Here is a 13,380-nt window from a genome sequence, read left to right as displayed (position 1 = left end):
GTTCTGGTAAAGATGTAGAGATTTAAAATTGGGATGTTGCACTGTCCTGGAGTGGGCAGAAGAATTTAGAACAACATACAGCCTGCCTGGACACTAAAAGAAAGTAGGTCTGAGCTGTTTCTGGGACATCAGAGGACAGGGACTTAGCATTGCCCCATCGTGGGAAGGGAGGAGAGAATTCTGTCTATGCAAGATTTGGGAATGTTGGAACATGAATAGATGCAGCTTTTTTTCAAAGTAACTCCTCAGATATGCACTTCTGTAAATCATTAACTAAAAACCAAACTCATGTCAGTGCTTCAAGCTAGGAATGTAGCGCTGGAAAGGATAGCTTTCCTCCTCCCACCCTTTCTTACTAACTCTACTGGATGAGTAGTGATAGTTTTGTGCAACAGTCAGCCAGGTGCAGAGAGTTTATAGTGGAGAGGGGAGAGTTACTGAAAGAGTCTGCAGTTGTTACTGTCAGTTTTTTACCATTTGCTGTTGTCTTCCCAGCCACAGAGTACAAAGCATATAGTCACCAGCCTGAACAATATCAGTACCATGCAGAATACAGTTGTGCTTTTGTTCATAAACAGTGCTTTCCAGCAATTTTTCTCCTTGTCTATTATCTCTCAGCATTAACCACATGAAAGGAAATATTAGGATATCTAAGTCTGTTGGAGTAGGCCACACAACTGTGCAACAGCTCTTGTCCTGAGCTGATTCTGAATACAAACTATTGCTGTTCCCAATAAAGCATATGACCTTCATAAGTGGTTATGGATCTGCAAAGTTGCCACTAAGCTAATTTTTCCAGACTAATCCCAAATTTAATGCACAGATCTCTGTGTTCCACAAATATATTAAATTAAAATATCTGAAAGTAACTTTTGTTGGCCACGCAGCATCCATGCCATGATTTTGCATAAAAATGTTTTTAAAAAAATGTAGAGACACAAGACAAGAACGTTTCAGTCTATGTTATAAATAGTTAAAACTCCATGGTCTTTCTAATGCTGTCAGAAGGAAAAGATATCAAGAGATGTATAATCTTCTAGGCAATTTGCTAAGCATTTCATAAAGCATTTGCTGAGGTACCTGCAGTCACATCATTACACTTCTTCCCTTTGCATAGAGTGACTATATCCTGCCAATTTATCAAATCCCAAAAACAAACTCATTGAGGAACTAAGGATGTCAGTAGATTTTCATATACTCCCCATGCAACCAATATTGTACAGTAGGAATGATTACTAAAATACAACTAAACATTTCATACTTATTCATAGTGGAATATTTTTCAAGACAATTCTGTCATTTTTAAATGTCTCCATTATAGCTGTGACTAAACAAAAAGTTATTTTATTTAATCTGTGTTTGGAGGTTTCCTCTTCTTACAAATTTAAGTACAGCAAACTGCTTTATTGAATTATTCCTTGAAGTGTTTTTAGTGCTTATGAATACTGACAGATTGACAGTTTTTTATTCTAAAGTCCTATTCATCCTCAGGGTGGATATGGCATGGGCAGCTAACTGTGCAAATACCGGAGCCACTGTGCCTCAGGGTGGAACTGCAGGGAATCACCCTTCCAGGGATCAATCTCCTTGTTTTTCCTCAGTCCTTAATCTTTCTGATGAGTCTTCTGATCTCAGCACTAGCTGATATAAATTAGAGTGGTGCCATGTAGAAACAGACACTTATCACTAGGAACTGGACCAAGAGCACCAATTCTCACAGAATTACAATAATTAGATAGTGATACTTTGGCTCACTACCAACCTGGTTCGAATTAGAACCAGTGACTTGGATGGGAAACCTCTATAGCCGATTACTGTCTCCCAAATTATATTATATTTCCTCTTCTTTATGGCAAATTAATATATAAAAACAGTTTTCACTTAATGCAATCAACATTTGTCATCTAAGAGTATTTTAGGAGATGTGAATAAGTCTCACGAGCAGGTAGGTTATTATTTCCATTTTACAAATGAAGCAGAGTAGGGGTATAAAAGGGTTAACCAGTTACTTGGTGTGCTCCCTGCATGCAGTGCAGTGTGGTGAGCCCTGCCCAGCCAAAGCAGCCCCCACCGATGGCATGCTAAGGGGCTACTTTGGTTGGACCCACTATGCCACACCACGGGCAGGAGGCTGTTCCAGTGGCCTGCAATACAATGCAGTGGGCTGGTTAACCGGTTAAACATATAGTTTAAATGGTTAACATTTGAAATGGGATTTTACATTCTTACTTCCCACTGTAATGTACACACAAGAAAAAAAGTTTGCATCTCTCAAAGAGACATAAACTTTAAGCAATTGGGTTATATAGGAGCTGTGATGTGCCAGTGCAGACCGAGTTGCTGGACTGTTGCCTTAGCTAGCAGGTCACTTAACTGAATCTTGATGTAAAAGAAGAGTTACCTGTAGATATCAGAAGCAGCAAGAGTAGCCCTCAATTTAGTATAAGTTGTTTTAAATGGCATTAGAAGTAGTAGTAAAAACAGAACCCTAATTGTCTATATGGAGCAGCAGTGAACACAACACAGATGTGATTTTTGAAGTGCATGAATTGGTCCCTGTAGACCCAGCTGAAACATGCTAGTTCTTTATTCTGTTTTAACATATTATGTTAAAGTACATCATCAGGGTGTATACAGGGGTGGGCAATAAAACGTCAATAAATCACCAGGGTTAGCCCCCGATGGGCTGCCACTTCTGTATTTACCTATGCCTCTGCAGGTACTAGCAACTGAACGCACCATTAGCCGCAGATCACTGTTCCGGCCAATGGGAGCTGTGGGAAACAATGCCCTTTTCCACACCCATTCCCACAGCTCCCATTGTCCGGGAATGATGATCCCTGGGAAACGGTAGCTGCAATCACCAGTACCTGCAGAGACACAGCTAAATATTATGGTAGCACCCCACCAGGGCCTAACCCTGGCTATCTCGATCTGGCCAGTATTTGCCCACTGCAGGTCGATTGAGACTAATTAGCGAGCAACATGCTAGTGCATTTTAGAAATCACACTCCAGTAGAGCCCAATGCACTGTGCAGACCAGGCCTTATTCTGAGTCTTGAAATATAGACTTGAGGGAGTTTTGCTTCAGAGTTTTATAATGCAAGATGAGATTATTTTCTGCATCAGCTTTTATGCTAAGTAGAACACCATCTTTCCTCAAAGGAAGCTAGGCTAAAGAGACCTGAATGATTTCTACTCAAGTCCTACCACCAAAAAACAACAGAAGAGCCCTAACCAGGGAAAGAAGGTTTTAGTCCTATTTCATGTTTATGACACAGACTTCTCACCTACAAAACAGCACACTTTGTTTTGAAAAGAGATATTCCAAGGCTGAAAGGCCCAAAAATTAAGTTTGATGACTCACATATACTATTTTCTGTCTCGGATACCAAAACAAAGGCTGTGAGATTGCTGAAGAGATGGAATTGCAGCTGATGACCACCAACCACCATGGGCACTTGTTTTCTTGAGTGTGTTTTTTGGGGGGAGGATATTTGTTTATTCTGTCATTCCTGCAAATCTCCCAGTCTGTAAGTGGAAATAAGGGCACTACTTAGAAGATTATTTTAATTTTGGGGTTTAACTACTTTGATAGAATGAGTACCAATACCCCAAATCAAAATACTAGATCTAAATATTAATCTACCTTGATGGCATTTTTCACTGTTTTCATTTTGCAGTTTCATGATTGAAACTAACAGCCTATAGTTATGTTGTATAAATCCTAAAGAGACATATAAATATAAATTATTCAGGATAGGATTGCCTTATTGGTTTAGTCCTGCCATTGAAAGAGAATTTCTGATTAAAATCACCCCAAAAGCTAATCCACAGGAACTGTCCCCCCATCTCCCATTTGACAATAGGTGTGTAGAACCAGTGCTTGGGGCAGGGGAAGAACACAAAGCCCTGTGTTCCCCCCGCCCCACACTCCCACCCAAACCTAGGACCTGAGGGCTGCTTCTGGTGTACACAGCACAGAGCCAGGACAGGTAGGAACTAGCCTGCCTTAGCCCCACAGCACAGCTGACCACATTTTTAACGGGCCAATCAGTGGTGTTGATCAGAACCACCAGCGCTCCTTTTCAACTCTGTGTTTCAGTGGAAAATGGATAGCTGGTCACCCCAGTCTCCTATGAGTGAGTTACTGAATAGTAACTCCTTTTCTGGACAGTTGCTACTGACGTCTGTTCAGCACCCACCTGGGTTACCTCCCTTGTTGTTGTCTCTGGAGACCTAGTAGCTGGATACTTCCCAAATCCACAGCATATTTTAGTGACAACCATCCCACACAATCTCATAACTTCATATGCACATATACATATTCACATAGAACAGTGAGTGTCAGCAGATCACAGTCTTTCCCTTGACAAGGATGCTTTAATGACATGCTTTATATGCGATATCACAATTATATATAAATGAGGAATATGGGGGCACTCCCCCAAGGTACTGAATGTCATTCTCAGCATCCCTACGTAATCACTGTATTAGAGATGTGCAGCTTAGGTGTTTTATTGGATCTTAAGATGTGCAGGTAGTGGCTGTAGTCAAAAGCACTTCATTTATCCTGGTGAGAACCTTTTCTCTCTGATCTCACCATGATTATCCACACCTTTTTTACCTCAAGATTAGATTGGTGCAGTGCAATCTAGAAAGGTCTATAACTTTGGAACCATTCACAAATAGAAGCTAAAGAGAATGCTGTGGTCAGATTATGAAGCAGTTTCATGGATAAAAACTCACTCCATCAGTGCTCCAGGAGATGCACTGACTGACAGTGAGCTTCCACATAGAATTCTGGGTGTTGGTGTTCAACTGTATAGCTTTAATGGGCTAGCAAAGGAATCATCTCTCTCCACAATTCGCATGAGTTATTGCACAACTGAGGGATTTCATGGTTTGGATGTAGGGAGTATTAAATTCATGCTAGAGGGAACATGATGCAGAATATAACCAAAACCTCTTCAGCAGACAACTTCCCTGTGCCATATTGCTAAAATTATGACCGATGGAGGTGCTGAAAACTGTGGTCCCTTGCTACAAATAGAAAAAAAAAGTCTGGTCAATGTTATTTTGAGAAGTCCACTGTTTTAAAACTCACTCATCTGCTAGAGCAAGAATTTGTTAACCTTACAGGCATGTGTTGCAAAACCTAACTTTTCTTCACAGGTATGAGGAGAGGTGAGCTCATAGTTGAAGTGATTTGGGTTTCTTTTCCTTTTTTTTTTTTTTTTAATATATTACTGGGAAGATTTGAGATGTTAAGACAAGATGAAGAGTCCTTTGCATTTGATTATGTGTTTTAATTTAATAACAGCAAAACTTTTAAGAATAACTGAATACATATAGCAGCAAAAAATCTGTTGTATATTGCAAACAACATTAAAGGAAAACCAGATACAAAAACCATGCCAAAGTTTACCCATCCAGAAATCATTTTACTCTAATCATATTTTTATTTGATCAGCTGAGTGAAAAAAGATGTCTATCAGAAGTAAAAAAAAAAAAAAAAAAAAGTAATGTAGTTCAAACATGATTAAGCACTGACAATTAAGCACTGACTACTATTAAAAAAACCACCCAAGTGTGATGTGGGGAAATCTGAAGTACAGGCAGTCCTCGGGTTACATGGATCCGACTTACATCGGATCCCTACTTACAAACGGGGTGAGGCAACCCCGCACTAGCTGCTTCCCCCCAGCAGACCAGGGAGACGCGGAGCGGCTTTTTTCAGCAGACACCTCAGCTTGAGAATAAAGGACTGAGGGAAGTGAGGTGTGGGAGAATAAAACTGAGCTCTGGAGAAATGTTTGGCTAGTGTTTCCCCTACAATATGTACCAGTTCCGACTTACATACAAATTCAACTTAAGAACAAACCTACAGTCCCTATCTTGTACGTAACCCGGGGACTGCCTGTACTCAATGCTTTCTTTGCCTCTGTGTTCACGGACAAGGTCAGCTCCCAAACTAAGTGACGCAAGATGGGATGAAGACGGACAGCCCTTGGTGGGTAAGAACAGGTTACGAACTATTTAGAAAAGCTAAATGTACACAAATCCATGGGTCCGGACTTAATCCATCCGAGGGTACTGAGGGAATTGGCAAATGTCATTGAGGAGCCTTTGGCCATTATCTTTGAAAAGTCGTGGAGATCAGGAGAGATCCCGGATGATTGGAAAAAGGCAAATGTAGTGCCCATCTTCAAAAAAGGGAAGAAGGACGATCCAGGGAAATATAGGCCGGTCAGTCTTACCTCGGTTCCTGGAAAAATCATGGAAGGGATCTTTAAGGAATCCATTTTGAGGCACTTGGAAGAGAGGAAAGTGATCAGGAATAGTCAGCATGGATTCACAAATAGTTGCAAGTCATGCCTGACCAATCTGACTAGCTTCTATGATGAAGTAACTGGCTCTGTGGACACGGGAAAGTCAGTGGATATGATATACCTTGACTTTAGCAAAGCTTTTGATACGGTCTCCCATAATATTCTTGCCAGCAAGTTAAGGGAATGTGGATTGGATAAATGGATGGTAGGATGGATAGAAAGCTGGCGAGAAGGCCGGGCCCAACGGGTAATGATTAATGGCTCGGTTTCTAACAGAGTGCCCCAAGATTCAGCTCTAGGACCAGTTTTATTCAATGTCTCTATTAATGACCTAGATGAGGGAATGGATTGCACCCTCAGCAAGTTTGCAGATGACACTAAACTAGGGGGAGAGGTAGATACGCTTGAGGAAAGAGATAGGGTCCAGAGTGACTTAGACAAATTGGAGGATTAGGCCACAAGAAATCTGATGAGGTTCAACAATGACAAGTGCAGAGTCCTGCACTTGGGATGGAAGAATCCCAAGCATTGTTACTGGCTGGAGACCAACCAGCTAAGTAGTAGTTCTGCAGAAAAGGACCTGGGGGTTACAGTGGATGAGAAGCTTGATATGAGTTAACAGTGTGCCCTTGTAGCCAAGAAGGCTAATGGCATATTAGGTTGCATTAAGAGGAGCATTGCCAGCAGATCCAGAAATGTGATTATTCCCCTTTATTCGACTCTGTTGAGGCCGCATCTGGAGTATTGTGTCCAGTTCTGGGCCCCCCATTACAAAAAGGATGTGGACTCATTGGAGAGGGTCCAGCGGAAGGCAACCAAAATGATTAGGGGGCTGGAGCATATGACCTTCGAGGAGAGGCTGAAGGAGTTGGGTCTATTTAGTCTGCAAAAGCAAAGAGTGAGGGAGGATTTGATAGTGGCCTTCAACTTCCTGAAGGGCAGTTCTAAAGAGGATGGAGAAAGGCTGTTCTCAGTAGTGACAGATGGCAGAACAAGGAGCAATGGTCTCAAGTTGTGGTGGGAGAGATCCAGGTTGGATATTAGGAAAAATTATTTCACTAGGAGAGTGGTAAAGCACTGGAATGGGTTACCTAGAGAAGTAGTGGAGTCTCCATCCCTAGAGGTGTTTACGTCTCGGCTTGACAAAGCCCTGGCCGGGTTGATTTAGTTGGGATTGGTCCTGCCTAGAGCAGGGGGCTGGACTTGATGACCTTCTGAGGTCTCTTCCAGTTCTGTGGTTCTATGATTCTATGATTTGTTTGGAGTTTTGCCCCTTGGGGGAAGAGAAGATGGGAGTGCATGCTCCCGCCAGCTTCCCTTACTCCTCACAGAAAGAGGAGTACTGGACAGTGGTGGGGGCTGTCCTCAGTATTTGATTTAGGAGTCTACACTAGACCTTCTCGCATTCAATTCAGCAGATCGACCTCAAGAGGGTCAATCTTCTCTGTAGTGTAGACATGCCCTAAGCGGGGAATATGATCGAGGTCTATAAAATCATGACTGGTGTAGAGGAAGTAGATAAGTGCTATTTACGTCTTCTCATAAGACAAGAACTAGGGGTCACCAAATTAAGTTAATAGGCAGCAGGTTTAAAACAAATATTTAAGAAATATTTCTTCATACAACACATAGTCAACTTGCAGGGTTCAAAAATAACTAGATACGTTCATGTAGGATAAGTCTGTCAATGGCTATTAGCAAAGTTGGGCTTTGTTGGTGTACCTAGCCTCTGCAAGAAGCTGGGAATGAATGATAGAGAATGGATCACTTGATGATTATCTGTTCTTTTCATTTCCTCTGGGGCACATGACACTGGCCATGGTCAGAAAACAAGATACTGGTCTAGATGGACCTTTGGTCTAACCCTGCATGATTATTTTATGTTCTTATGCAAATTACCTTCTTTGCCTCTCCCACCACCAAACAAGAGAATAGCTGAATTGCAACCACTTTTTAATTTTAATGCACTTGTTTTTCCTTACCCAGTACACAAGACAGGACCTTACCAGAGTCATAATTACACAGCAGAAGTCTACACAAAATCCACCAAGCTAATAGCAGAACTGACTGCTTAGTATCCACTGAACTGTCAAAAGACAGGTCCACAGATTCAATGAACTTTTGATATCTTTTACAAATTCAGACATGATTATAAATATTTTCTTTGTGGAGTATATCAAATCTAGGACTCCACTAGTGGCATGTGTCTCCTTCACAAAACATCCCTTCTCCCATTTTTAGGGGAAAAGGGCAATGCAAACAAATTCATTTTCCCCTCCTTTTAATTCTGAGGAGTTTGATAACATTTCAGGGAGGGATCATCATGACTTGAGGTCAAAAGGCAAAAAGGAACTTAGCAGCTTAGTAATGGCTAAATTCTCTTTTTATTATTTGCAATGCAAATCCTCTTTTTGTTCAACACAGAAGTCTTGCACAATAGCCTGTGTATGCACATTAGTTCCAACAATGCCTTCCTATGCAATCACATTGTAATTATACACTGTCATAAAGCTGTGGCTGCTATGAACTGCAGTATCACCCTATAAACAACTAATCTCAGTCTCTGCATTAGGACATGTCTCAGTCTTCCCCTCCCTTTACTATTTGCATACCGCCTTGATGCAGAGAACCTTTGCACTGCTTACAAACCAGTAAACCTGGATTTAATCAAGTTATTATCCTGTCTATTATACATTTTTAACTAGTTGTTTTAAAACAAATACCAAATAAATCTATTAAGTGCCACGTGGAAAAATTCCTGTAGGTTTATAACCTTGCAAGGCTTTATAAAGCAAAAATAAATCTTTGTTTAAAGTGTATTAGAATAAAGGGCGTGTATTATATAAGACATTCACATATGTGCGTGGGCGTATTGTCAGCTTTTATTAGTAAACTGCAAACTATCAGTCCTTTACAGTTACAGTCAGATGAAGAATTGCAAAACTTAGAATGCAAGATTGTCAAAAACAATTTAATATGTTTTAAACCCCATGCCCCAGAACTGTTTAATTATCAAACGGATGTTTATGATCTTTGTAAATCAAGAGCTCCCTTTTGTTTAATTCAGTACAGTATTTTTAAAAAATCAGTTAGCTTCCTTCCTACATGCACAGGCAACTTAAAGATGAGCACTTTTCTCACACTTTACACATTTCAAGCAAAGACTAATAAACAGGGAACATTCAAAAATCTTGAACTGAGATCCAGATACTGATCAGATGGAAATTTTAACAGGAGAAAAAATAGGCAAGAGACAGCTTCTTAAGTTGATAAAAAAGACATATAGAGATCATTGATGTAGCTTTGCTTCCCGCTCCCCCCCCGAGAGAGAGAGAGAGAATGGCTTTGCATGGTCTTCTTTTTAAATGTATTTTAAATACACTTAATGTTTACCGTTTTTCAAACAGAAGAAACAAAAGCTGTGTTTCACATGAAGAAAGGTACTTGTGTCACAGCACGTCTGCTGCTATTCTCCAGCCTGCATGTGCGTGGGCCCCCAAAAGAGCAAAGTCAGCTGCTCCTGTCATTTGGCAATACTGATATGGAGGTAGGGTGTCAAGGCCATATAAACGGAAACTTAAATGCAGATCTCCCTCTCTACGTTCTTTTAGCTTAATCTTGTTCCAAAAAATAACCACAGATCAACCGACTGATTTTAAAAAAGAGCAATACCACAAACACGGAAACAAATCAATAAACATAAAACTGCTGCAGAAAAGAGGGTGGGGAGTGGAATTCGTTTGCTCACCTTGGAAGCTAAAGGCAGCTCCGTTCCCAGCTCTGCTACTCCGAGGAGGGGGGACGCAGATGAAACAATTAACAAACAAAAACTTTGTTCCTTTCCCCCTGGGGCTCACTAAAAGCGTCACTTCCTCATACTGTAAGTGGAGGAGGCTCCCGATAGTCCCTTTAAGTCAACTCCTCCTCCTGCTTCTCTCCCAGAAGCTGCAGTTTAGAGTTCTAGTCCGGGACCCGCTTGTTCCTCTCCTCCAACCCTTGAGCAGTTAGTTCTGAGTGGCAGTAGCCGTGATCCTGCCAGGCTGCCCTTCTCAAAGCTCTTCGTTTGACCTTCTGAGCTTAGCATTTGTTACTAGTGTGTAGAAAAGAGGGGAGGGGAAGTTCTGCCGCACTGATTTGCGAAGCAAAACCTCGCTGTGAAATGCCGCTCTGTATATGTCATACCTTGCAAAACTCCTCGGTTATATAACGTGTCCAGGTCTCAGCCGTCCCCCGTTCAGGCTGATCTATTTACTTCTTTTTAATGGGAAAAGATTATAATGGGATTTTAGGGAGCAACTTGCAAGTGAGAATAGATTTCCCTGTTCTTTCCCCCAGCCCCTCCTGAAGTAAATACAGTAGGAATGGGATTGAAAGTGGGGAACCACAGAGTTCAGGGTTTTTGACAAATCTTCAGGTCTTTTCAGTAAATGCTGGATGTTTCACCAAACATCTTGAAACTTTCTAAAAGAATTTTCCTTTTGCTACAGAAAATTGTTCTCTCACCCAGTGGAATATGTACCTCTGTTTGTTTTCTGGGGGAACCTCAGGCCGAGGAGCCAGATGCGGCCCCTGGCTTGTCTGGATCTGGCCCCGGAGGCTGTGGGCCTCCCCCCAGCATTGAGGAGTCCGCACTAGTGCTCCAACACCCCAACTACTGGGCTGGAGCACACAAAATCTACTAGGCTGCCCCCTACCCCCCCAGGCTTTGATGTGGGAGGAAAGCGAGGGGACCATCTTTCTCCTTCTCAATTGTGTGCCGCCCCAGACTGATTTTTCTGTGGGTCAGCGGCCCCTGACCCAAAAAAAGTTCCCCACCTCTGAAATAGTTCACATTAAGTGCTGGGGGAACTTTCAGTCTCTTGGGGCAGAGAAAAAAGGTGCATGCTTGCACCTGCTCCACTCACTCACCCTGCTCCACTTTACATTAGAAAGTAAAATTTTTGTTCCATCATCACTCCCCGTGTAGACGGCATAAGAGTAAATAGTTATTGACAACAAGCAACACTTGAATAAATACATAAAGCAATGTTTTGGACAGAGTTAAAATGATCAGAAGAAAAACCCAGAGGGTCATAAAGAAAAATATACTAACAAGTCAATTCAGAATGAAGATGGCAACATTTTATGAAAACCTTCCTGTATATTCTTTTTTCTGTTTCACTTTTGATCACTTGCTATTTAACCCCACTCACATTTACTTCTCCCCACCTCCAGGTTGGATCTATCTACCACACAAAGATTAATACAGAATTGATCAAACCTGGGGATTTTTCTCATCTCTGATTTACATAGGTGTATACAGGCAGTCTCCGGGTTACATGGATCCGACTTACATCGGATCCCTACTTACAAACGGGGTGAGGCAACCCCGCGCTAGCTGCTTCCCCCCAGCAGACCAGGGAGACGCGAAGCAACCCCCCCCCCCCAGCAGACCAGGGAGACGCGGAGCGGCTTTTTTCAGCAGACACCTCAGCTTGAGAATAAAGGACTGAGGGAAGTGAGGTGTGGAAGAATAAAACTGAGCTCTGGAGAAATGTTTGGCTAGTGTTTCCCCTACAATATGTACCAGTTCCGACTTTCATACAAATTCAACTTAAGAACAAACCTACAGTCCCTATCTTGTACGTAACCCGGGGACTGCCTGTATGTACAAATGATCAGTGCAAACCACTCTACAAGGGGTTTCTAATTGCAGAGTGCTTTACAAAATAGGTCAGTATCATTATCTTCACAGTATAGATGTGAGAAACTGAGGCACAAGAAAATGAAGTGATTTGCTCAAAATCACACAGCAAGTTAGCTGTAGATCTGGGGAGGAGGGGTGGAAAGCTCCTAAGACAGTAACAAGCTCCAGGAGCATTACAAGTAAAAAGAAAACTGGTTTCTCTCGCAGACCCACTCCTGTCTGGCACCCTGCGTTGCTGCCTCTTATACAGATGCAGCAGTGCAGAGTAGCCAGGGGCTCCTTGGGAATGGGGCCAAAGTACACGGGCTGCCAACCCTGTTAGGCCCCTGTTAGGCCCTGGGTTCTATAGAATAGTTGACTAACCAATAAGAATTCATGAGGTTACTTGTCTATTCAATTAACTGATATTTAACATCCCTAGGCAGGATTGGTGTCCCTGGTCTCTGTTTGTCACAGCTGGGAATGTGTGACAGAGGATGGATCACTTGATAATTTCTTATTCTTTTCATTCCATCAGAAAACAGGAGACTGAGTTAGATGGATCTTTTGTCTGACCCAGTGTGGCTGTTCTTATGTTCTTAATAGAAACCAGGTTTCAGGGGTCCCAGCCTAGTGCTCTGTTTATTAGGCCACACATCCTCCCTTTTAGTCCATGTACAATAATGAAAAACCATATAATGCTAAAGGTGTAAGTCTATCCAGGCACGCTGATGACATATAATTTCTTATAAAAGAAAATACTTGCTCCACTATAGTCAATGCAAAATTCCCATTAATTTCAGTGGAACCAGAATTTCACCCATTATTTCCCAGTTTAGTGTTACCTATTTTTTTAAACAGCAAATATTTTTTCTCATTTAAATATTTTTAGTGTTTAACTTGTTAAAAATACCCAAACAAGCCACTAATGCAACATTATATAAAAAATAAAATAGAAGTTAGTTTTCTCTAGCACTATTATTATTTGCTATCCAAAATTGCTGTATTGATGGAAATGGTATTTCAGTCACTATTAACCCAATGCAGAAGGAATTATGAGTGGGATCATAAAGGGATGTAGGAATTTGAATACTGAGCCTGACAGGTCCTAACTTTTAGGAACCTAAAATAAAAAATCACAGGAAATGATCCACAAAGACATACATGCTAATTATTGAGCTATGGGAAAATGTGGCCTGTGGTGGAAACCTCTCTTGTTGATAAGTGATTAGTACAGAGCAACAGGACAAGACCCTGAATCTCCCACATAGCTACCCTAACCACTGAAACACAGTCACTCTCTCTCATGTGTTTGCACCCAATAACTGTTCTACCCTGGATAAATACTTAAATTACTATTGGGTCAGAGATGGAGGAAGAAAG

General features: G+C 41.5%; 1 protein-coding gene across 2 annotated transcripts in view; it reads right to left on the bottom strand.

Annotated features, from left to right (window-relative positions):
* The window catches only part of MIDEAS (mitotic deacetylase associated SANT domain protein), an 81,231-nt gene extending 70,821 nt beyond the window's left edge, over nt 1–10,410 (bottom strand). Inside the window, exon 1 of one of the 2 annotated variants that reach the window (XM_006128609.5) lies at nt 10,081–10,410. The gene's annotated coding sequence lies outside the window, so the exon portion shown is untranslated. Of the gene's footprint in view, nt 1–9,725; nt 9,746–10,080 lie in introns of those variants that run through there. The other variant, XM_075927260.2, reaches the window with a different exon arrangement.
* Between the last annotated feature and the right edge of the window lie 2,970 nt (nt 10,411–13,380).

The sequence above is a fragment of the Pelodiscus sinensis genome, chromosome 5, assembly GCF_052426305.1.
Source record: "Pelodiscus sinensis isolate ZL-2025 chromosome 5, ASM5242630v1, whole genome shotgun sequence".
In the NCBI taxonomy this organism is placed as follows: domain Eukaryota; kingdom Metazoa; phylum Chordata; order Testudines; family Trionychidae; genus Pelodiscus; species Pelodiscus sinensis.
This window is presented reverse-complemented; position numbering and strand designations above follow the sequence as displayed.